The sequence below is a fragment of the Dama dama genome, chromosome 25 (assembly GCF_033118175.1).
Source record: "Dama dama isolate Ldn47 chromosome 25, ASM3311817v1, whole genome shotgun sequence".
Lineage (NCBI taxonomy): Eukaryota > Metazoa > Chordata > Mammalia > Artiodactyla > Cervidae > Dama > Dama dama.
Window position 1 is genome coordinate 13,619,060 of NC_083705.1, and position 24,695 is coordinate 13,643,754.

Sequence of the window (24,695 nt, forward strand, 5' to 3'; positions counted from 1 at the left end):
GGACAGAGGAGCCTGGCGGGCTACAGTCCATGGGGTCACAAAGAGTCAGACATATACCACCTCTTCTTTATCTGTTCATCCGTTGTCAGAGACTTAGGTCGCTTTCATATCCTGGCAGTGGAGATGTACAGATGATTTTAATCAGAATCCTGACACCTGGGAGAAACTTACTTGTGGGCTCTAGCCAGCCTTGAATAACAGGGTTGCTAGCTTCTTCCTCCTCTTTCCCCTCCCCTCCACCACCTTTCCTCCTCACTCTCTTTCTCCTTCTCCATACCTCCTCCTCCTCCCTTTCTCCTCCTCCTTCGTCATCATCATCATTGTCATCATCACCACTAACATTTATTCTAACGGTTCTCAGCATTCCACATGCATTAGCTTACTTAATCCTCATAACCACTCTAGGAGGCAGATGCTATTCTTATCCTCATTTTGCCAACAAGGAAATCAAAGCCAAAGAGACTTAGTAATGCGCTCGAGGTCACACCCCTAAAAACTGCTGGAGCAGGGATTTGAATGCTGGTGATTCACTTCCAGAGCCAGAGACGTAGCCGCGACCCTCAGTGCGTTAGTGCATCATTCAGTATTCTGATGAACATTGGTTTCGTGAGACAGTAATAGACATTCCAGAAGGAAAAGAGAGTGGTTAAACAGGTTAGGAAAGGCTGGGCTAAATAAGGAAATAAACAACTTTCTTTACTGCAGACCTTCTCAGAGCCTTTAATTTGCTGAAGTATGAATCTCTAGTGAGGGCAGTTTCCAAACTTAACTGACCGTGCTTTTGCGGCGAGGAAACACCTTTTGACATTGTGTGGCCCTGGTGTGTCACTGAACCCAGGTTAAGCAAGGCTGCTTTGTGGCTTGTTTTCCCTTGCCATTCCTACTTGTAGTTTTCCGACCTCGTATTTCTCTGACAACTGCCGAGTATCCTTTTACTACTCGCTCTAATCCTGTGATCCATGCAGGGTGGGTGGGTAGAGTTCATGTGGAGGATTTTGTGTTCTGACACTTGAAGCTCAACAGCGTTTATCTGTGACAGTAATGAAATTGGTACACAGTGGAGCAGGCACTGCGCTGAACTGGTGACGTGTTCCAGAAGGGCAGGAGGGCAACAGGAGGTCAGCAATTACAGGCCATGTATGGTCTGCCGAACTCCCACAAGGCCAGGCAGGGGCAGCGTCTGGGTCAGGCAAGGTGTGGGGTCCTTGCGGTGGTTGGTCTTTAGAGTCCAGGGTGGACCCGAGGAGTAGGAGACTCTCCACGACATGTGCACTTCTGGTGCAGGCAGCGGCTTCACCCATCAATGGGGCTCACTGTTTCTCCCAGCCAGAGCAGCTCTGCCCTCCCCACGGCCTTTGGCACCTTCCCTCGTGTGGACCATAAAGGCTGGAAGATTTGTGTTCCCTGAGTGAAGCAGGGATGAAGCAAGACTCCAGTTTTGCTTTCAAGTTGTACTTGCAGGGATCCTCCTGGGGTGATTTCCATTCCTGGCTTCTTAAGACCTGTCTTAAACGGCTGCCCTGCGGAGAAGGCCCACAGGGCAGCCATTTAAGACAACACCGGATCCTGACCTGGTCAGAACTGAGCTTGAATTCAGTCTGGCCGTGCAATTTGTCAGAATTCTGACTCTGAGAAAGAAAGAGTGAAGGATTGAAAGTGAGTTTTAAAGAGAAGCTAGACAAAAAATGAAGCTCTTTAAAAAAAGAACAGTGGCAGGACTGTGGTCGAGGGGCTTTGGAATTGTAGGTGTGGAGGACTCTATCGGAGATGATCATGTGTGGTCATCGTGTGGACTGGATAACGAGTGACCTCTCAGCGTCCATTCTTCCCTTTCAAGTAGCACTACTGCCTGGCAAGTCCCAGCCTCCCTTGCAGCTAGATGAGGTCATCTGACTACATTCTATCCAGTGAAGTAGAAGAAGGAGTGGTGTGTGGTAATTTAGGGAGCGACCTTAAATGGCAAGGAATACCTTTCATCTTCTATTTCTTCTGGCTATTTGGAATTCAGACGTGATGCTTGGACTTGAACGGCCATCTTGGACCAGGAAGTGACATGCCAAAGATGATGAAGTGCAAAGACAGAGGGTGAAACTGTGGAGCCACACATCAACCCTAAGCTGTCTATCTCTAGACTACTTTTATGTAAAAGAGAAATAAATATCTGCCTTCTTTTAAGTCACTGTTTTCCTGGGGGACCGGCAGGGGGAGTTCTGTTGTATCCGTGAAACAGATACAGACGTATCTCTACCTTTCTAGACTAGGTAGGTGGTAGCCTGAGAAGTAAAATTCCAGACGTCTGAGGTCAGAGTGGAAGCATGGCGGCCTCGGGCTGGTGACACGTTCTCCTGATTGGCTCGGGCTGCTGCTCTCCACAGCCTTGCTGTCCTCCTTTTTTGGCCAAAGCAGCGAAAGAGATGGACATAGGATGGTGGGGAAGGAAGCTATGACTGGTCCTAGCAAGGCTGGGCTGCCAAATGTCTTATTCTGAAAAGGGAATAGGTTTCACATGAACAAGATGGAAGGACTGCTTGTTCCCTCTGGAAAGTTCTATTAAAATGACCAACCCAGACACACTTTAATATTAATGGGAAATTCCTCCCGTTGTTTATGAAATCATTTTAGAGTTGATTTTAAAAAGAGAGGAGAGAGAGAAGAAAAAAAGCCATTTGTTAGCTAAACGAAGCCCAGACAATTATTTATAGATGCATCTGAGTGGCTTGTTTTAACACGGAGCAACTGTCTGAAAAGACTCCACTTTGACACCGGTAAGCACCCCTGGCACTAAGAATAAATTTATGAATGTCTTTTATGAGAGTCAACAAACTAGACAAATAACCCCACAGACTGTCCTTCACGTCGAGAACCAGAACAAAGACAGTCGTATTCGTCACTCACCCGGTACGGGAGTGGTGCCAAGCTGCGCGCCCTCCTTGGGGCCGGATGCTCCTCTCCAGCCAATGTGATTTCTTTGGGCGCTGCCACCGTGGCAGGCAGATGCCTGGTTTATTTCCATTCCTCCACTTCTCTGATTTGTTTGGGTAGCTAAATATCTCTTTCCCAGGAGAACATCTGCTCTTTTAAAAATGGAAAAAAAAGCAGGAAGACCTCCAAGCCGTTAGACTGGAACTCGCCCTCTGGTGAGACTGACCAGAACCTCATATAATGTGGCTCCTGGGGTCTGTGCCACATCTCAAGAGAGGATTCGTGCTACCCAAGTCCCATCAAGGTTCCTGGAACTGTCAGCGGATGTCAAGGCAGTCCAGACTCCATGCTAGGAGGCCCTCAGCGTCTTCATTGCTTTGACCAAGTTGAGGTCATTTTTTCTTGCCATCTCCTTTATAGATGACTTCTCCCTATCGGTCACACCGGGGTTTGGTTGGCAGTGAATCCACCATAATTCAGAGGTGCAGAAAAATATGGCAGAAAGCCTCACAGCTAGTCAGCCAGAGGTGCTTAAAAATGGAAATACATCTGAATGGAACCGGTCTCTTTAGGGGAAAGAGTCTTTCCGATCACCCATCCTTTCCCGGAGGCTCTCTGGGTACCAGTCACGCTCCCTGTGACACTGTGACTGGCGGGGTCTGCTCACGGCTGTCATGCTGTGGGCCATGCTGAGGCTGGCATGGCTGATCTGGCCTGGTCCCTGGCACTCATTGTATGTGTACTGGGGGGTCGCTTTGCTCACCCTTCCCCTGTCTGGGCGTGGGTCATGCAGCACCCACTATTGAAGCCTCTGGTCTCTCTGCTCCCTTTGGTGGTGAGGGTCCTGAGTCTGAATGCAGCCCGGTCCCACTCTGAGGGTCTCTGTGGGCCCCTGATGCGCGCCCTCCTAGGAGCGCCTCACCACACCCGGCGGTGTTTCCCACATGCTTAGCTACTCGCTGTGGCTCTGGGAACATTCTTTGAGATGGTTCTGTGTTAGTTTGCTCAGGCTGCCATAACAAAATACAACAGGTGAGGTGGCTGTGACAGCAGACATTTAGTTCCTCACAGTTCTGGAGGTTGGGCGTCCAAGATCAAAGTGTGGGTTGGCAGGGTTGGTCTCCTAAGGCCTGTCTCCTTGAGCTGCAGACGGCTGCCTCCTTGCTCACCTTCACGTGGTCATTTCCGTGCTCTCCTATGCCCTTGGTGATTCTCCCTCTTCCTGTAAAGACACAAGTCAGGTTGGATTAGGGCTCACTCTTATGGCCTCTTTTTATTTATCTTTTAAATGAATTTTTATTGGAGTATAGCTGCTTGATAGTGTTGTGTTAGTTTCTGCTGTATAGCAAAGTGAAACATAAAACATATACATCTACCCCATGTATGTTTCAGCCCTAGTCTCCCAATTCCTCCTGCTCCCTTCCCCCTTGTTATGCATATATTTATTCTGTACATCTGTGTCTCTATTTCTGTTTTGCAAATAGAATCATCTATACTGTTTTTCTAAATCCCACATATGTGCCTTAATATGTGAAACTGTTTTTGTCTTTATGACTTTACTCTGTATGACAGTCTCTAGGCCATCCATGTCTCTACAGATGACCCAATTTCTTTCATTTTTATGGCTGAGTAATATTGAATTGTATATATGTACCACATCTTCTTTATTCATTCCTCTATTGATGGACATCTAGGTTGCTTCCATGCCCTGGCTATTTAAATAGTGCTGCAGTGAACACTGGGTGCATGTATCTTCTTGAATTATGGTTTTCTGTGGGTATATGCCAGTAGTGGGAGTGTGGGTCATATAGTAGTTCTATGCTTAGCTTTCTACAGAACCTCCATACTGTTTTCCATAGTGTCTATCAATTTGCACTCCCACTAACAGTGCAAAAGGTTTCCCTTTTTTCCACAGCCTCCCCAGCACTGATTGTAGATGTTGTGATGATGGCTGTTCTGACTGGTGTGGTGTGATAACCTCAGTGTAGTTTTGATTCACGTGCTTAGTCCTCAGTCATGTCCAGCTCTTTATAACTGCATGGACTGTAGCCTGCCAGGCTCCTCTGTCCATGGAATTTTCAAGGCAAGAATACTGGAATGAATTGTCATTTTCTATTCAAGGGGATCATCCCAACCCAGGGATGGAACCTGTGTCTCCTGCGTCTCCTGCATTGGTGGGTGGATTCTTTACCACTGTGCCCCCTGGGAAGCCCTAGTTTTGATTTGCATTTCTGTAATAATTAGTGATGTAGAGTATCTTTTCATGTGCTTGTTGGTCATCTGTATGTCTTCTTTGGAGAAATGTCTATAATGGCCTCTTTATAACTCAAACCCTTCTTTAAATATCTTATCTCCAAATATGGTTACATTTTGAGATCCTGGGAGCTGGGACTTGAACATGTAAATTTGGGGAAGTGCATGTAAATTTGGGGAAGAACATGTAAATTTGGGGAAGTAAGAGTCTCCTTCCCCTTGGTGTACCTTTCTCTCTTTTCTTTTTTTGCTGGACCCTTTTTGGCCCCCATGGCCATGGCCAAGGTGCAGTTGCTGGGTTCTTCAGAAATCAGGCCGGGCGAGGGTGTCCCCATCTCTCTTGGTCTGCATCTTTCTTATCGTTAGCATCACTTTCCTGAGGAAGAGGAAGCCTGGAGAGCTCCCCTCCCGTCAAATCCTGCCTTTTTCTCTCAGGGTAGCTAACTTATCCAGAACACCACATGGTGTTCTTTGCAAGGGAAACAGTTTGGAATGTAGAAATTCCTTTTCTCAATAAAGCCTGACTTTCAAAACTACTTTCTTTCTGCTGCTGTTACAAATCTTGTTTGAAATTCAAAGTGCAGTGATTTCCTGGCTCTTTGAAGCAGTAGTTGGGGGGGTGGATGGTTGGCGGGGGTGGGGGTGGGGTGGGGGGTGGGGGTGGGGGGGGGTGGGGGGGCTGCAGGGCAGCTTGATTTAGAGGGAGTGAGAAATAAATGATAAATGTATATGATATTGTCAATTATGATTCATATGTTATGTGACTTCATATATCATGTGACTTTTTCAGTTCAGATCTTTTTAAAGTTCATTTTCTTTTCTTTGTGAAAAACAATACCTGTTCATTTTAGGAAATTTGGTAGTTAAGTTCAAAGGGAAAAAATCATACTTAGGCTTAACATCCAATGATATCCACTGTTAATCTTTTCAGCCTGTTTCCTTTCATATTTTTTTCTATGGATAATTTTTAGGCTTTATTTTAAATTAAATTAAGTTTGCATTTTAGAAAACTGGCAATACTTTCAAGTAGTTAAAAAATAAAAACGTCCGTAGATGTATAGTGAGAACTGCACATCCTTTCCTGTTTCTGTTCACCGCCCCCCCTTTTCTGTACCTTGCTTCCAGAGTTTCTTTACTCAAATACAAATTGGATATATTTGCTTGTCTCTCCCCTTTCTTACACAAAGGGTCCTAGCGTTCTGTAACCTTTTGTACCTGGACAGCTCCCCGCATTAGCACTTCCCTTATAGCTTCCTACAGCTCAGACACCCAGCTCTCCCCATCCCTAACCACGACACTGAGGTAGGAAGCAGGTGGCCCCCCCTCCCCATGGAAAGCAATTGGAGAGTCATTCCCTATTGACCAAAACTCCAAGAAAAATAGCTGGACAATGAAGGGAGAAGTCTGGGCCCTGCCCAGACCACATATCTTTCATTCCCGAAGTCAGGAGACTTCCCCGACCACACATGTGCAGGAAAGCTCCTTGAAAAGGGGAGTGATGCTTACTAATGCCAGGGTACCAACAGGTCTCTTAGGTCGGATCCATCTTGGCTAAGAGATGAGTGCGCACACATGGGAGGATCCTGAGATATACCAAATACGGACTGTGAACCAGACAAATCGAAATGATTGACCAAAGGAAACCCAGAAGAAATGCCCCATAAAAGTTAATTCAAACTGCCACAAGGGTGCAACTCAGGGACTCTCGCTCTGAGTAAGCCCACGTGTCTATCCACATGTACTGCTCTCTTTTTCCTCCTAATAAATACTTTACTTGCTTCTCGACTTTCCGTTTTTGCGGAGATTCTTTTCTGCAAAGCCAAAGGGCCAGGGCCCTTGTCACTGACCGCTGGTCTGGTGGCTAGGATCTGGCGCTTTCACTGCTGCGACCCGGCCTCAGCCTCTGCCTGGGAAGCCAAGCCCCGCTCCAAGCTGTTGCAGGCCAAGGCCACCCAAGATCCTGTCTGCTGCTGAAACCCGGGTATTTGGAAAGTCGAGGCAAACTGTGGGCCTCGCCCAGCGGTGGCTTGAGGCCCCTGACTTTTGCTCTTGCCTCATCACCTGCCTGGGCCACGCTTCACCAGTGACTGGGGTCTACGAATGTATGGGAGCTAATGCTGCTTGTCCCCGTCCCCTCTTCCTGGCAACACATCTGGCCACTTGCCCTCCTGCCACAGCCCTGGCCACAGGTGTGGACACTTGACCCAAGCCTGGACAATCAAACAACAGTCACTGGTTCTGGGACGGTCACGTGACTCCAGCAGGCCAGCGCTGTCTTCCTGGCATTGATGAGAATGCTGACCTTCTGCCGCTATGGGCTTGGCACGCTGGTGTGATGTGATGTTGGTCATCTCACGGTCATCTTACCCGTCTTGTGGAGGGGACCCATCACCAGCAGCATTCAAAGGGAAGCAGAGAAGAAAGGTGAAATGCCCTGATGACTCATTAGAGTCCTGGATTTAATGCTGCCTCGAGATCCACCCCACTTTTTGAGTCATAAGAGTTTAAGCTGTGCTTCTGTCATAGCTGGGAGAGCCATAACTTGTCCTGGGTTCAGTGAAGCCCTTGGGGAAGGAGGGGACCTCATTGAGATGACAGAGTTAAGGCGTAGTCTCTGGATTCAGACTGGCTGAATCCATGTTTTGTCTTTACCACTTAATATATGGCCTCGGGCAAACCACAAATGCCATGTCCATTTTTGAACGTGAAGAGTGACGTGATTGAATGAGTTGATATATGTCAGGTGCATGGCCCGATACTTGGGCCATCACTCACCAGCTCCCTCTTCACCCCACCCCATTCCATCTTCCTTCTCAACAGCCCACTTGCTGTTGAACATTTGTTTGAGTTGTAATCTAGTGGCTCAGTCAGTTAAGAATCTACCTGCAATTCAGGTTTGATTCCTGGGTTGGGAAGATCCTCTGGAGAAGGAAATGGCAGCCCACTCCCGTATTTGTGTCTGGGAAATCCTATGGACAGAAGAGCCTGGTGGCAGGCTACAGTTCATAGAGTCGCAAGAGTCAGACACCACTTAGGGACTAAACCACCAGAGTAATCAGCATCAAGATAGCAGGAAATGTCTTGAGATTTTTCAATCTGCAGACATCTAAGTCTGGGCAAACAAAAATCAGTTTCAAAAAGGCACTGAAGTAGAATAAAACTTTAGGGACAGTTTGAGAATTCTCAGCCCCAAAGTGCAGAAGGCCATCTTTCTCTTTCAAAGTTCTCTTTAGTGTCTGTCAGGGTCTCTCATCAAATGGTTTACCCAATAGTAGGTTTTTATTTTTTTCTTTCTAAGATCATCCTGTACTAGTTTACTAGAGCTGCCATAACAAAGTATCCCAGACTTTGGGTGACTTAAGCCAGTGTTGCCCAACCTTTTCGTGTCAGGGACTGGTTTTGTAGAAGACAGTTTTCCAGGGACTTGGAGTGGTGGCGTTGGGGATGGTTTCAGGATGATTCAAGTGCATTACATTTATTATGTTGTTGCTGATCTGACAGGGCCGGGGCTCCAGCCGTAATGTGAGCCGTGGGGAGGAACTGTAAATACAGATGAAGCTTCCCTGTAAAGCTCATCTGCCACTCACCTCCTGCTGTGCACCCCGCTTCCTGACAGGCTAGGTCTGTGGCCTTGGGGTTGAGGACGACTGAATGAAATAACAGAAATGTATTTCTTCACTAGTGTTGGAGCCCACAAGTCCAAGATCAAGGTGTCGGCAGTGTTGCTTTCTTCTGAGGTCTCTCCTTAGCTTGTGAGTGAAAGCCGCTCAGTCGTGTCTGCCTCTTTGCAACCCCATGGACTGTACAGTCCCTGGAATTCTCCAGGCCAGAATACTGGGATGGGTGGCCTTTCCCTTCTCCAGGGGATCTTCCCAACCCAGGGATCGAATCCGGGTCTCCTGCATTGCAGGTGGATTCGTTACCAGCTGAGCCACCAGGAAAGCCCCTGCTTGGCTTGCAGATGCCCACCTTCTCCCTGTGTTTCCGTGTGGTCTGCCCTCTGTGTGTGCCTCTGACCCTCCTTTCTCTTCTTGTAAGGATAGCAGTCGTGTTGGATTAGGGCCCACCTGAATGACCTCATTAAATTAATTACCTCTTTAAAGATTTTATCTCTAAATGCATTACGTTATGAAATACTGGAGGTTCGGACTTCAATATATGAGTTTTGCCCTCCACAGTTCAGCCCATAGCACTCCCCAAAAGGGGCCTTTCACCTCTGTCCCAGACTTCCCAGACCTCTCTCCTGCTTGGCAACCCCTTTCCGTGTTCCTGAGCTCCAGACAGCTGCCACGCGACACTGTGTTTTGTTAGAAGCGGCAAAGAGGCTTTCATCAGAGTCCTAGGATCCCGGAAAATGCAGGACAGTGCTAAAAGCCTCCTGGAGCTGGTGGGCGTGGAGATGAAGAGGTGTGGGCAGGAGTGTTTGGGGACTGTTTGTCCTCTGCATGTATTAAAGGCTGGCCCAGTTTAAAATGGAGTCTTTTCTTTTCTTTTTTTTTTTTTTGTAGTTTTGAAAAAGGGTAGATGATTAGTGTCTGTGCCCAGGAGCCTGTCTTGGTATAAAAAAGAAGTCAGTGGACAGTTCCATAACTGGGTATAGACAGTCTCAGGATGCTGGATAAAGGAACAGGGTGAGATTCTTGACCTTTTATTTTCTATTATCTTCAGAATATTTTCAGTTGATCTGTCATCTTTAGTTTGGGGTCATAGGAGAGATGTTATTTCATTTAGTTGTGTCACCAGGAGAGCGAAGATGGCTGATTGTGATCATGACACATTGGGAGTGAGTGATGAACAGCATCCTGTTTGTTCTGACTGCTGGGAGCTGAGCTCTTGGCCTGTAAACAGTGATCGTGAGGGGGTGGCATCCAGAGAGTCTCTGCATGGGAACTTTCCTTGACACTGTCCTGTTGCCCAGCCTTTCTTTTCCATAGCTATGATTTTCATTCTCTTTTTTTTATTATATTAAATATGTTTTTATAAGCTTTCTTCAAATACACTTATCAGTCCATCTATCCATCTATATATAAATTCTTTAGGAATATTTTCCTGTATCAATATGATGTTGGAAGTAATCAAGCTTTAACCTTAATTAGAGGCTGAACCTCAATAATATTCTATCTAACCGTGCGTAGCTCATATCTTTCAAATTGAGATGAAAAACAGAAAGCAGAGATTTTTTTTCAAAGGATGAATGTACTTTCTTCAGTTTTGAAACATACTCTTTTGTAGCTATTTTGACCATATGTGTCTGCAAATATGTGTACACAAGCATGCAAACATAAATATAAGGCACGTGTATTTAGAATTGTATCATTTGACACGATTAGGGTTTGTGGGCTATTTTGTTTTGTTGAATGTTCTAGTTAATAACAAGTTACTTTTTATGTCATCCAAAAGCTATCAATTAAAACAAGAATGTGTATATCTGAAACTAACACAACATAGTAAATCAACTATATTCCAACACAAATTAAATAAATAAATAGCTTTAGAAAAAAAGAGGAATACATCCCAGATAGCTTTCCATGTCTGTGCACTGAGATGCACTTCATCATTTTTAAAGTTACATGGCATTTCATTTTGGGTACACAGTGAGATATTTTTACTGATATATGTTTGACTAGTTCTCCCTGGTTGGCCATTTAGTATGTTGCTTTCATATTTTTCCACTGTAAACAGGTCTGTAATGAACATCTTTGCATATGGCTCTTTGCCCACTTGTTCACTGAACCCTTAAGGGCCACTGACTAGTTTGGAACTGTGTGCCTGTGCAGGACATCAACAACTCTGGGAAGAATGTCCTTCAAGTCCACACGAGCTCTTGGAGTTGAGGGACGGGTCCATATCAAAGGGGTCCTCATTTCTCCAAGGACAAGTTGTGAGACCAAGGACATTGAGAATTTCAACAAACCTCTATTGAACTTTTTTTTTTTAATGTATATTAAGCAATGTGTGTGCATGCTAAGTCACTTCAGTCTTGTCTGACTCTTTGTGACCCTACGGACTGTAGCCTACCAGGCTCCTCTGTCCATGGGATTCTCCAGGCAAGAATCCTGGAGTGGGTTGCCATGCCCTCCTCCAAGGGATCTTCCTGACCCAGGGATCAAACCTGCATCTCTTAGGTCTCCTGCATTGGCAGGCAGGTTCTTTACCACTAGCACAACCTGGGAAACCCGTATTAAGTAATTCAGTTCAGTTCAGTTCAGTTCAGTCACTCAGTCGTGTCTGGCTCTTTGCAACCCCATGAACTGCAGCATGCCAGGCCTCCCTGTCCATCACCAACTCCTGGAGTTCACCCAAACCCATGTCCATCGAGTCGGTGATGCCATCCAACCATCTCATCCTCTGTGGTCCCCTTCTCCTCCTGCCCCCAGTCCCTCCCAGCATCAGGGTCTTTTCAAATGAGTCAGCTCTTCGAAGCAGGTGGCCAAAGTATTGTTTTCAGCTTCAACATCAGCCCTTCCAATGCACACCCAGGACTGATCTCCTTTAGGATGGATATAAAGGCAAATGAAACATGATTCTAGCCATTTTTATTCTCCACTTCTAGTGTAGAACCACACTCATACACACACACAAGCTATAATACAATATGGTAAGTGATGAACTTGTGGCTGAATGAGTCAGAAAGCAATATGCATGGGAAAGTCTGAGGCAGTAACATTCCTGATACATCTTGAAGGATGAATAGCACTGAAATAAGCAGAGATGAGGAGAGGCGTTTCAGATGGAAAGATGGTATGAGACAGCCTGTCAGGTTTGGGGAGACGAGTAGGTGTCCCAGTATGGCTAGATCTTAGCTATGGTGCGTGGAAGGTCTTCCTTGGGGAATGAGTTTGTAAAGCTCCTTTGGCCTTGTACTCCTCATTCACATAGGTAATAATTTTGCCTATTTCATAGGGTTGGAGGATTAGCAATGGTAATGGATGTAAATGCTTAAAATGGCATCTGGCAGCTACTAAGCACTCAGTTGGTGAGGTTACCATGATCGTTATTATCTATCCCCTTCACAATTCATCTGAATTCTTTGTTCAGCTTTTAGCTTTCTGAACAGATGTCAGTCGTCTTCCTGGTCAGCTGTCCTGTGCCCACCCTCTAGGTGAACTCTCTGGACCATCTCCAGCTCCACTGTGATCCTCATCGAGAATTTCAGGTTCAGATATAAAGGCAGAGAGCGAGAAGGCTCACATTATTTGGTTTCAGTATCTTTACTCTGAAAAGTTTCTTTTTGAGCTGAAGACTCTTGGACATCAAGCTTGGACTTCTAATTTGGAAATGTGGAAAAGTCATATAATTTCAAATATTTTCCATGAAGTGCTGTAAATTTTTAGGCCCAGGTAACTGTGCTGTCTCAGGGTGATGAAATGGAAAAACCCACTGGTGTGAAAGACTTTGTTTTGCCACAAGCCACAGCTGTATGATTTTGGAGAAATCCTTCATCTCCCTGGGTCTTCATTTCATGATGATAATAGTGATGGTGATGGTGGTGGTGGAGAATTCTTACCACACAGTGAGAGAGCCATGTGCCAGGCTCTTGACCTCTAATATCTTACAGGAAAAATCCAAATGAACTTTTTGGCCAACCCAATATTATTTAATACTCACAACAACCCTATGGTGGTGGTAATGTTATCCCCATTTTACAGATGAGCAAACTAAGGTCAAAAAACAATAGCTCAGCTTGCTGAAGACCATATAAATATCAAAGTAAATGTCAAAGTCAAGTTCAAACCCAGGGCTATTTAGCTAAAAAAATCAGTGATCCTCACCACTCCCTCCCTATGTTTTTCCTTCTGGGAAAATGAAGAGATTTGGTACGATGACCTCAAAGGATGCTTTAAACTCTAAAATCCACTGTCTGTGGAGACGTGCCCATCCTCATCCAAAGGTTGTTGATGTTACTGAATATAAGGCGGGATCTTTGTTCCAAACAGGTTGTTCTAGCCCACCTGGCGGCAGGGCAGGACAGCGTACGTGGAGGGTGGAAAGTTGGTGTCATAAGCATCTATATTTATTTTGCATCAGAGTAGCAAGGGTGGAGGGATGGTTCTTGTCCATGCTTTCTGATGCCAGGTGGGATTAAATTCATCATTTGATTTGGGAGGTTTTGTCGTTGGCTGGTCTCAGCCACACCTTCTGAGCTAGTTGCTTTTTATAGACAAGGGAGCTGAGGTGTTTTTGTTTTTTTTCTGCAGGCAAAGCAACTCCACAGACATCCTGGGGGCTTTGTTACAGGCTCGGGAAGGACACCAGCCTGAAGTTACACTGATTTTTTTTCAGTTCATTGACCCACACCAGTAAAGAGAGGTCAGCAGCCGGAGCCCTCCCTTTGTGATGGAGGCTGTTCTCAGCCCAAGCAGAACTGGATTGACCAGTTTATTAGAGAGGGGTTGCTTTATGGGTGTGGGACTGTATTCCTGGCCTCTGAATTCGGAGACCTGAGATTGAATCCAGCATCTGCCACACTGGCTGGCAAAGTACCCTGGATATGGACGAGCCTCATAACTGAAAAGGTATTTAAAGCTCTTAGTGTTTTTCGTTTAACCGTTTGTAAGTACCCAATTCAGTGGCTTTAAATGCATTCACGATGCTGGGTAGCCATCAACACTGTCTATGGCCCGATTTTTCATCATCCCTAGCAAAACCTCTGTGCCTGTTAAACAATGCTTCTCTCTCCTTCCCCTGCGGCCCTGGTAATCTCTGTTCTACAATTTGTCTTTGAATTTGCCTATTCTGGGGACGACATGAAAGTCGACTGGTACTGTATTTGTCTTTTGTTTGATTTATTTCATTTAACATAACATTTTCAAAGTCTGGCCTTCCCTGGTGGCTCAGATGGTAAAGAATCTGCCTGCAATGCAGGAGATGTGGTTTGCATCTCTGGGTGGGGAAGATCCCTTGGAAAAGGGAATGGCAGCCCACTCCAGTATTCTTCCCTTGAAAATCCCATGGACAGAGGAGCCTGGTGGGCTATTGTCCATGGGGTTGCAAAGAGTCAGATATGACCTGGTGACTAAATCACCACCACCACCATAGTCCTGATATGTTTGTGACTGACTTATTTCATTTAGCAGAATGTCCAAGGTTCAGCTCTGTGATGGCATGTGTCCGAATTTCTTTCCTTTTTGAGGCTGCTTACTATTGCATTGTATGTATATACTATATTTTGCTTATCTATTCACATGTTGATGGACACTTGGATTGTTTCCACTTTTTCACTGTTGTGACTAATGCTGCTTTGAACATTGGTGTGCAAACATCTGTCTTGTCCCTGCTTTCACTTCTTTTGGATGTATGCCCAGGTGTAGAATTGCCAGGTAGAAGGTACCAGTCTTTTTTTTTTAAATTAATTTATTTATTTTAATTGGAGGCTAATTACTTTACAATATTGTAGTGGTTTTTGAGGGTACCAATCTTAAATGTACACCTTGATGATGGTTTAGATACATTTACACTTTTAAACCACTACCCAGATCAAAATATAAAATATTTTCATTACTTCATGACCATCATGCACTCTTACAGGCAAACCTGCCCCTTCCCTGACCATGATTGTTCCACGTTCTCAGCCTCAGGGTCCCTCAGTGGTTGGACTTAAGAGACTTATCAGGGCTAACTAGGTGAATGGGTTAAAGAGTCACACACACATACACATGGATACACACACATGCACACATACTTATAATTGGTCTCTCTGTTATCTTGTAGGTAAGAACAACAACAAAGTTTCAATCCATCTTTTTGTTTGGGCTTTTTGGTTTCTTGTCCTCTGAGATGTTGTTAGAGGACACAGTGTTTCTCAGGATCTCTTTAGCTCTTTGAGGAGGGAGGACAGAGTTGGAGGTCCAAGAAAGTCATCTTGCTGGGACAGATTGTGAATTTCTGGGTCTGACATTGTAACGTCGGTAAGAAGTGAGCCATTGAAATGAAGGAGCCCCATCCGGTAAGAGGTGAGACGTCACAGGGCCTTCTCCTACAGCGTGTGATCTGTCTGCAGTGGCCAAGGGAGGAGATCTTTGGCTCACCTGGTGACCCATGAAGATCCCTTGAAGGAGAGAGTGGTTTGTGGAGAATACAAAGGGCAGAGGGGCACCAGGAAAGCTTTGGGAGCTGAGGTGGCCTTGACACTGTGACCCTCCCTCTCTCTCTCCTTTAAACTATTTGTTTGTTTGGTCTTAGCTGGTTTTTTTTTGTAGCACATGGGATCTGGTTCCCTGACTGGGGGTGGAACCTGTGTCCCCTGCACCGGGAGCAAGGCGTCTTAGCTACTACACCCCCAGGGAAGTCCCTCCCTGTCTCTCTGGATCCCTGCATCCACAGCGCCCCTGCTTCTTGCTGGTGCTTGCTCTTTCCTCCTCATTGCAGTCTGGGGGCCTCCCTCGCTGCTCTGTGTATTTCTGACACTTCTGTGTACTCACAGGTTTGGCTGCCTCATAATCTGGGTTCACCACGAGCTCCTGTAACTCTGCTTGGCTCCCACCAATTGCTGGCCCATCACTTTTACTGGTCATATTTCTACCTGAGGAGATATGGTTGGCCTGGTTTCTTTTATTATGTCAAGCTGAGTAGAGGGAGCCTTTAGGCCTGGGATGGGCTGCCTGTGGTCAGGACTCTCTCCTGGCTCCACAGCAGTGCAGGGGCTTAGGGATAAGGTGGCCTTGGCCACTCTCAGCTTCCACCTTCAGGGTACTTTTCCCACTTGACAGCAGAGGACACGCTCAGCCCAGCACACAACCTGTGTTGATGGTGAGCATGGATGTAAATGTTGGTGGTTGGAGGTAGGGTGAGGCAAGTGAAGGAAGAAGGGGAGTCAGGGGACTTAGGACCAAGTAGAAGGCAGTGTCTTTCTCATTATGATTATTTATGTCTTCTCATATTTGCATGGAGTGCCTCCTGCCTGTGGAGTTCCACCATTCTCAATGAATTCCCTGTAAATCGTGGTCATCACTCCCAGTGGTGATTATTACTTCCAGTAATTATTATAATTGAGATATAATTGTCATATATAAAATTGTGTAAGTTTAAGGTGAACACAGTTACAGTGGTTTGATACATTTATATATTGTGATATAATTACCACTGTAGTATTTATTATCTAACACCTACCTCTGCTGCATCTCATAATTACCATTTCTTTATGGTGAGAATTAGGATCTAGTCTCTGAGCAGTTTGGAAGTTTGTAACACAGTATTGTTGACTGTAATCAATATGCTGTGCATCCATCTCCAGAACTTATTTATCTACTGGTTGCAAGTTTGTAGTTTCAAATAATATCTCTCCAATTCCCCCACTCCCAGCCCCAGGTAACCACCATTCTGCTCTCTGTTTTCACAAATTTGGCTTTTTTTAGATTCCATATAAATGAGATCATACACTATTTGTCTTTTTCTGACTTTTCCTACTTGGCATAGTGCCCTCAAGGTCCATTCAGGTTATTGTAAATGGCTGAATATTGTTCTTTGGCTGAAAAATGTTTCATTGTACCTATATGTACCACATCTTTAACCATTCATCTGTTGATACTTAGGTTGCTTTCAAATCTTGATTATTGTGAGCAGTGCTACAGTGAACATGGGTATGCACCGATATAGTTATTATATATAACACTAACCTTCTTGAGGACTGTGAGAAGTTCTGGCCTCTTCTGAATCCTCACTAACACTTGATATAGTCACTTTTTAAAATTTTAACCATGTTGATAGGTGTGTGGTGAGCCCCTGAGAAAATGAAATGATTTGATGTGCTGAAATTTATTTCCCATATGTATTTAGCATTTATCTTTATTATTCATTAGTATTATCCTTTTATTATTATTATTACTTACAACACAAAGTACTCATTCATGAAATCAGTAAGACATTGTGTTAGGAACCTTTCCATTGCATATGATAGAAAACTCCAACCAGATCGATTGTAAGAGAGAATTTGTTGATTCACTTAAATGAACAGACTGAAGGTCTCAGGAACAGCTTGATCCAGAAGTAGTACAACCTAGATTAAAGTCTCCACCCTGCGGCTTCTGAGTTGGCTCCAGTTTCATCGATTCTCTCCTCATTGTCATGAGATGGTTACCCCACCCCTGTGTCCCAGTACTCCTATTTCATATCCAGCAGAGGAGAACCTTTCTTTCTTTAACCGTGATACAAAATCTTGGGTTTTACTCTTATTGGACCAGTTTAGGGAATGTGAACCAACACTGAGTCACCTATGTGACCAGGACAGTAGGATTATATGAATTAGCTTTGACGATGCTTGCTCCTTGGAAGGAAAGCTATGACAAACCTTGACAGTGTATTAAAAAGCAGAGATATCACTTTGCTGACAAAGGTCCATCTAGTCAAAGCTATGGTTTTTGCAGTAGTCATGTATGAATGTGAGAGTTGGATCGTAGAGAAGTCTAAGCACTGAAGAATTGATGCTTTTGATCTGTGGTGCTGGAGAAGACTCTGAAGAGTCCCTTGGACTGCAAGGAGATCAAACCACTCAATCCTAAAGGTAATCAGTCCAGAATATTCATTGGAAGGACTGATTATGTTGCTGAAGCTCCAATACTTTGGCCCCCTGATGCAAAGAGCTGACTGGTTGGAAAATACCCTGGTGCTGGGAAAGATTAAAAGCCAAAGGAAAAGTGGGTGGCAGAGGATGAGTTAGTTAGGTGACATCGCTGACTCAATGGACATGAATTTGAGCAAACTCCAAGAGAGTGAAGGACAGAGGAGCCTGGTGTGCAGCAATCCATGGGGTTGCAGAGAGTTGGGCTGGACTTAGCCACTGAACATCAGCAACACACCAGGCGCCCTCCCACAGAGCTGGAGGGTGCAGTCGGCTTCCCCTGGGCGCTGAGGGAGGCATGGGGACGGGCGGAGGTGGGCATACAGGTCCAGGACGCCCCTGAGAGACAGAATGCAACCCAAGGCATCCAGAATAACCCATCTCCACTGACTGTGTTACAGGGTCTGGAGCTGGAATGGACCCTAGTCCTTTTGACCCACTAGCTTGCACCATCTGAGGACAAACAAGGGCTCAACTGGAGCAGTACTCAGATTAGGGAAGCACTTGCCTTGTCTGTGTTGCTGAAATATTTCTCATTTTCCTACTCAGATCCAGATTGGAAAGCTGAGCAGAGCCTGGCTTTGTCTCTCCCACTGCTACCAGTTTTAAAAACTCAGTCTCAAATGCAGTGCAGTTGTTCAGGTTGCCAGGTTAAGGCTTCTGCCTCTTGAGCGTGAATTACACTTCCACGGTTTGAATGAGCTATGATCTGTCCACGGCTGCATGTTGGAGAATCCTTCTCTGCGACTGCACCCACGACCTCCACACCACTTTCTTCAGTGGTTTTGCTGCTGGTGTTCCTGCAACTCTCATGGAACCTCCTTTTTCCTTCCCAGTTCTCTTTCCTGCTTCAATTGCTCTTTTTCTTCTTTAGTTTCCCTTCACTCCATCTCTTTTTGGTTTTGCCTCTTTTTTGTCCCTTTCTTTTGTTCTAGTTGCCCAGGATGGGGAGGGCTTGCATTTTTTTTTCTTGGTTTTAACATTTCACTTTATTAATGGGTGTTCCTTTCATTTTATTTCCACCTTGAAAACCTAGTCAATTGTGCCCAGCCAGATCGGGACCCTGGCACCCTCAGACATTTCTTGTTTTTTGTGTGTGTGACCACTGACTGTCAAAAGAGTGTTGGCATCTCCAACTCTCTTGGAGGCAGGAAATCTGAGCTTTAGCCTTGAGTCCTCCATCGCATATGCTTCCTTCTTTCTGAGGAGGCTCTCAATTCTTCTGAGATGTTTGTGGAGTGCTATGGTATGCCCACGGCAATGTAAGCTGTTGGGAAAAGTAAACCAAGGTGAGTCTAAACAAGCCGCTCCCTCTGCCCTTGAGGGCTTTGTTTTAATGTGTCCAAATAGAAATGGCAACCCACTCCAGGATTCTTTCCTGGAGAATCCCACGGACAGAGGAGCTTGGCGGGCTACAGTGCGTGGGGTCACACAGAGTTGGACACGACTGAGCTCTCAAGCTCTCCCAGCCCTCAGAACCCAGAGTTTCTACCAGGTGCCTGGCCCCACACTGTGCAGTCCATTGTGAGCTTGCTTATTACTCCCTGAGGCCGGATGTTGGTATCTTAGCCCCATTTCCCAGATGAGGGACACTGAGGCACAGAGCCTCAGGCTGATTTGTCCAAGGCAGTAGAGCCTGGAAGACTTATTCGCTCTGCCATGCGGTTCTTCTTTATTCCGCTGATCGCAGATTCCTAATTTCTGCTGTAGAGCTTCCATGCATCATCTCCTCTGTGTTGGTGGGAAAGGAGGTGGAGGGGACAAGAAAAAGTAAAGAGGAGTAAAGCCTCAAAAAGCCCTCCCACACCTGCTGCCTCTGAATGCGGTTGCTGTCGCAGCCCAAGTTGCTGGGGGAGGGAAAGGGTTGCTGAATATTCCTAGTGTCAAGACTTAATTTTTCTAGAGTGAGCAGTGGGCCAGAAAGTGTCTTCCCTATAATGCACCTGCATGTTCCTTGAGGAAATAGTTATCAGTTTATATTTACTCTATGAGAGCCACACAGGGCTGAGAGCAAAACCAAGATTTGGGTCAATGATTTCTTCTCTGGAGATATTTCCAGTCTAGAGTACATCAGTGGTAATTGTACCAGAAAGGATGCGATCTTTATCCTGAGAGAAATGATAATAATGCCATCAAACACAGCAGCTACCAAGTTTAAAATAGAGAGCTAGAGGGAGGTTGCTATGTAGCACCAAGAGCTCAGCCTGGTGCTCTGTGATGATCCAGAGGGGTCGGGTGGGAGGGGTGGTGGGAAGGAGGTTCAAGAGGGAGAAGAGATTGTTCAGTCACTCAGTCGTGTCCGACTTCTTGCGGCCCCATGGATTGCAGCACGCCAGGCTCCTCTGTCCTCCACTATCTCCTGGAACTTGCTCAAAGTCATGTCCATTGAGTCAATAATGCCATCCAGCCATCTCATCCTCTGTCGCCCTTTTCTCCTGTCCTCAATCTTTCCCAGCATCAGGATCTTTTCCAATGAGTTGGCTCTTGGCATTAGGTGGCCAAAGTATTGGAGCTTCAGCTTCAGTATCAGTCCTTCCAGTGAACATTCAGGGTTGATTTCCTTTAGGATGGACTAATTTGATCTCCTTGCTATCCAAGGGACTGTCAAGAGTCTTCTCCAGCACCACAATCTGAAAACATCAATTCTTAGGCACTTAGTCTTCTTTATGGTTCAACTCACATCTGTACATGAATACTGAAAAAATCACAGCTTTGACTAGAGGGACCTTTGTCTCTGCTTTTTAATATGTGTGTGTATATATATATATATATATATATATATATAGCTGATTCATGTTGTACAGCAGAAACTAGCACAACATTATAAAGCAATTATCTTCCAACTTAAAAAATTAAAAAAAGAAAAAAAAACACTAGTGGCCTCCTTCATGTCTGACTCTGTCGCTAGCATTTTGCATATATTAACTCACCGTGTCAGCACCCCCGACAGGTGGATTTTGTCACCATCTGGGTTTTATAAGGCTTCCCTAGTGGCTCAGATGGTGAAGAGTCTGCCTGCAATGCAAGAGACCCAGGTTTGATCCTGGGTTGGGAAGATTCCCTGGAGTCAGGAATGGCAACCCACTCCAGTATTCTTGCCTGGAAATTCCCATGGACAGAGGAGCCTGGTGGGCTACAGGTCATGGGGTCGTAAAGAGTCAGACATGACATTGTTTTATAGGTGAGGAAACTGAGTCAAGAGAGGGAGGTGACTGGGTCCTGGGCACACAGATAAGCAGTTGGACGTAGGGATTTGAACCTTGGCAGATTGTCTGCAAAACACAGCTCCTCCCCCAAGGCCCCAGGCACTCAGAAAACCCAGGCCACTCTGATCTAGGGGTTCTGGGAGGGTCCTTATAGGAGACAGCTTTGAGCTGGCCTTACAGGGGAGGGAGGGCCTCCCTGTGGCCGTGTCAGGGGTGGTCCCTCAGGCCATGGGGCAGCATGGAGCCATAGCAAGCTCTTCACCCCCAGAGTGGGAACCAAAGCCAGATGTTCTGCTTCTCCAGATAACTATCACTTTGCACAATGGCACCGTGTTAATGGTCATATATTGCCTGTGTCTTTTTTTTTTTTTTTTTTCATTTATTTTTGTTAGGTGGAGGCTAGTTACTTTACAATATTGTAGTGGTTTTTGCCATACATTGACATGAATCAGCCATGGATTTACATGTGTTCCCCATCCTGATCCCCCTGTAACGTTGATGGTAGTGCATGTCCACGGAAGCCCAGAGGCAGATTCTCTGATGCATCTACAGGCTTTTCCTTTAGCACTTCCCCGTCGCCTGCTCTTCAACTCCTCAGAGCGACCTTGTGTCCCAGTGGGGTAGGACAGGATTCATAGGAGGTATGGGTGGATCCCTGCGGGACAGGGTCCACGGGTGGGTTTTATCCCGCCTTTTACATTGGTGCCCTCTAGGGTACTTAGGTGTATCTTTGCAAGGCTAAACTGTCTCTGACCACTGTGTGTCACTTCCTTAGGCCCTGGAGATCCCCCTCTTCCCTCCGTCCCTCCCTCCCTCCTGCATCAGGGCTGGCGGCGGCATCTCCTCTGGGCTCAGTCCTGTGTGGGATGCTGCCCTGAGGGTAGGAGGCAAGGAGGGTAGCGTCTGGTGGGGAGAGAACTGTGTGGCTGGATGATCTCAGACCCATGCCATGGCCTTTGGGGGTGGGGGGCTGGTACAGGCTTCAGTTTGAGGGGGTGATGGGAGGTTTCCGGGGGAGGTGTGGCTGACTCCCCAAGGACAGACAGGCAGGTAAGGTGGAGGTGTGTTTTCCAGGAGTTACGGAAGGGGCATGGCTGGCAGCAGCTGGGAGGGGTGCCAGGAGGTGATCCTGAATGCAGGGAAGGATGGGACTCATTGCTGGATCCTCAGCGATGGGTCACACCTCAGACCTCTTGGCTTCCAGGTGAGAAAGGCACTGACGATCTCTTGGGCTTCTTGGGCCCTGGCTTCCCTCTCTCCTCACTCCTCACTGGCTGAAATGGCTCCAGAACCCAGAGCAGAAGCCGAGCCGTGGGGACAATACTGGAATTTTGTCATGTGATAAAGAGACTTTGGAGTTCCACTTGGAAGAAGACTCCAAGGGGAACAGGTGCCTCCTTTTCTTATTTTGGGTCAAATGGGTGACTGAGGGGTGCTTGCATGCTGCCCACTTGACACACCCTGCTCTCCACATCCGCTGGGCAGAGCCGGTTCCCCTGAGACAGTCTCCTGACAAAGTTCATGAGCAGATTGTTCTGAATTTTTAGTGTTTCCCGTCAGGATTATACTTAGCCCCGATATGGGCCAGGTTCTTTCCCCATCTTCAGCTGCATAGTTCAGCACCGTCTGAGGGTGGCAAGACATCCTGGTTTACTCGGGATGGAGGTGTTTCCTGGGAAACAGAACTTCCAGTTTGAAAATAGGGGAAGTTGCGGGCAGACTGGGACAAGATGGTGACCCCGCTTCCATCTCTAGCCACAGAACCCCTTGTCCTTGTGCTGCTGGGTGGATAGAGGAGTCTACTGAGAAGCATCCAGAGTATTTCCAGGGTTCACTTGGTCATGTCCACGGGGGCTGCTGGAGCCGTTGTGCGGTCCTTGAAGATTCTCCAAGGCTGGCCAGAGGCGAGGTCCTTCCTGCGCTCAGCTCTCCTCTGGCCCTGCCCGCCTGTCCCAGGCTCCTCCATGGCTCTGCAGCTGCCCAGGGCTCCCCCTGACCCACATCCCAGGCTCTGTGTCCTTGTCTTCTAGCCCCTGATGTACTGCCGGGGGATACTGGCTTGAGGTCTTGCTTAGAAAAAACCAAGACTGCTTGGGATCCCAAGATGCGTCAAGGCATCGGAGGCTTTCCATGGCCTGTGCCTGGGATGAAGACTTCTTGAGGATCCTCCCTCCTCTAATCTGTCCTGAGCACCTCCAGGAGATTACTCCTTTCCCGCTGTTGTCTCCTTCATATTGTTCCCATGACTAAATACTCACTGGGTCCAAGTTAGTGACAGCACGGGTTTTCAAGCTCTCTCTCTCTTTGTCATTTAATATTTTCAGAGCACTGTGCTTTCTTCCATCCAGATCTGATGAGGAAGCCCAATATTCAAAGCAGGTCAAAGTGGAGCTTCTTACATTGAGATGGGGGCAAAGATGACTTCAGAGGAGCCTCCACGGACTCAGATCTCCTGGGCACAGGCTGCAAGGCACCAGCCTGCAGACAAAGCTGTTGTCTTCATCACAGAGGACCGCACATGTGTTAGCTGCTACTGCACGTGCTTAAGTCACACTTCAAGAGAGGGAACAGGGGTTATTGGCTCACAGACCTGGGATGGGCCTGGGGGAGGTTACAGAGCCAAAAGCCATCCTGCTGGACTCAAGCTCAGGAGTGGGGAGAGGTCATTTCTCCATCAACTGTGTCTGCCACTCTGTTCAGCTTCTCTCTGAAGCCCAGTGCCTGCAGACCCCGTGGTGGGGAGATGGCTGCTGGCCACGCACCAGATACACACATTCCCGGGTTAGTGATCTGGGTGGGAGGAGAGACTGTCCCTCTCCCTGGACGCTCTGTCTGAGGCCTGGACTCTGATTGGTCCTGACTGTGTCATCCACGATCCTGTGGCCTGAGCACTGTTTTGAGGGAGTTGGAGTACTTGCATCAGCCAGGCTGGCTGACCCTCCTGAGCTGGGCCAGGGTGAGGAGGAGGGGCAGGCTACTGTGGTGGGCCACCCCACCAGAACAGGCAAGGGAAGCTCCCCAGAGAAGCTCGGGTGTCAGGAGGACAGGGGCAGTTATACCTCTTATACAGCATGGGCTTTGGAGCTTCCACAGCTTGGTTTGAATCTCAGGTGTGTGACCCAGAAAATTGCTTCTTCGAGCAGACTACAGTCCTTGGAATCGCAAAGAGCTGGACACGATTGAGTGATTAATACACACGCACACACACACACACAATCCTCACTTATAAATGGGAATAGTATTTCTTACCTTGCAAGGCTTGCTGTCATATTACAGGCATATAATAAATGGTGTCTGTAGTTATTATTGGGCTTCCCTGGTGGCTCAGATGGTTAGGAATCTGCCTGCAATGTGGGAGACCTGGGTTCAATCCCTGGGGTGGGAAGATCCCCTGGAGGAGGGCATGGCAACCCACTCTAGTATTCTTGCCTGGAGAATCTCCTGGACAGAGGGGCCTGGCGGGCTGCAGTCCTTGGGGTCGCAAAGAGTTGACACGACTGAGCGACTAAGCATGCGTGCTTGTAGTTATTGCTCCTATTAAATCTGACCTCACCCCCTTCCCTCCCCCCTCCCCCACACGAATGCCATGGTCATTTTGCAGTGGGCTCCTTGCCATCCAGTGGGGCTCCCTCTGGGCTGCTTCTGTTAGACGGTTCCACTCTTTGCTCTCAGGAGTCCGGGGCTCCTTGGGGCCCCCTCGGGGGCATCTGAGGAGGGGACCGGGCGCATCGGGGGCTTTGGAGGGCTTGCAGTGCACA

General features: G+C 46.8%; 1 long non-coding RNA gene across 1 annotated transcript in view; it reads left to right on the forward strand.

The window, feature by feature from the left end:
- LOC133046646 (uncharacterized) overlaps positions 1-24,695 on the forward strand; it is a 237,066-nt gene that overhangs the window by 79,810 nt on the left and 132,561 nt on the right. Inside the window, exon 4 of the long non-coding RNA XR_009690539.1 lies at positions 13,374-13,691. This is a non-coding gene — a long non-coding RNA (uncharacterized LOC133046646). The remainder of the gene's footprint in view (positions 1-13,373; positions 13,692-24,695) is intronic.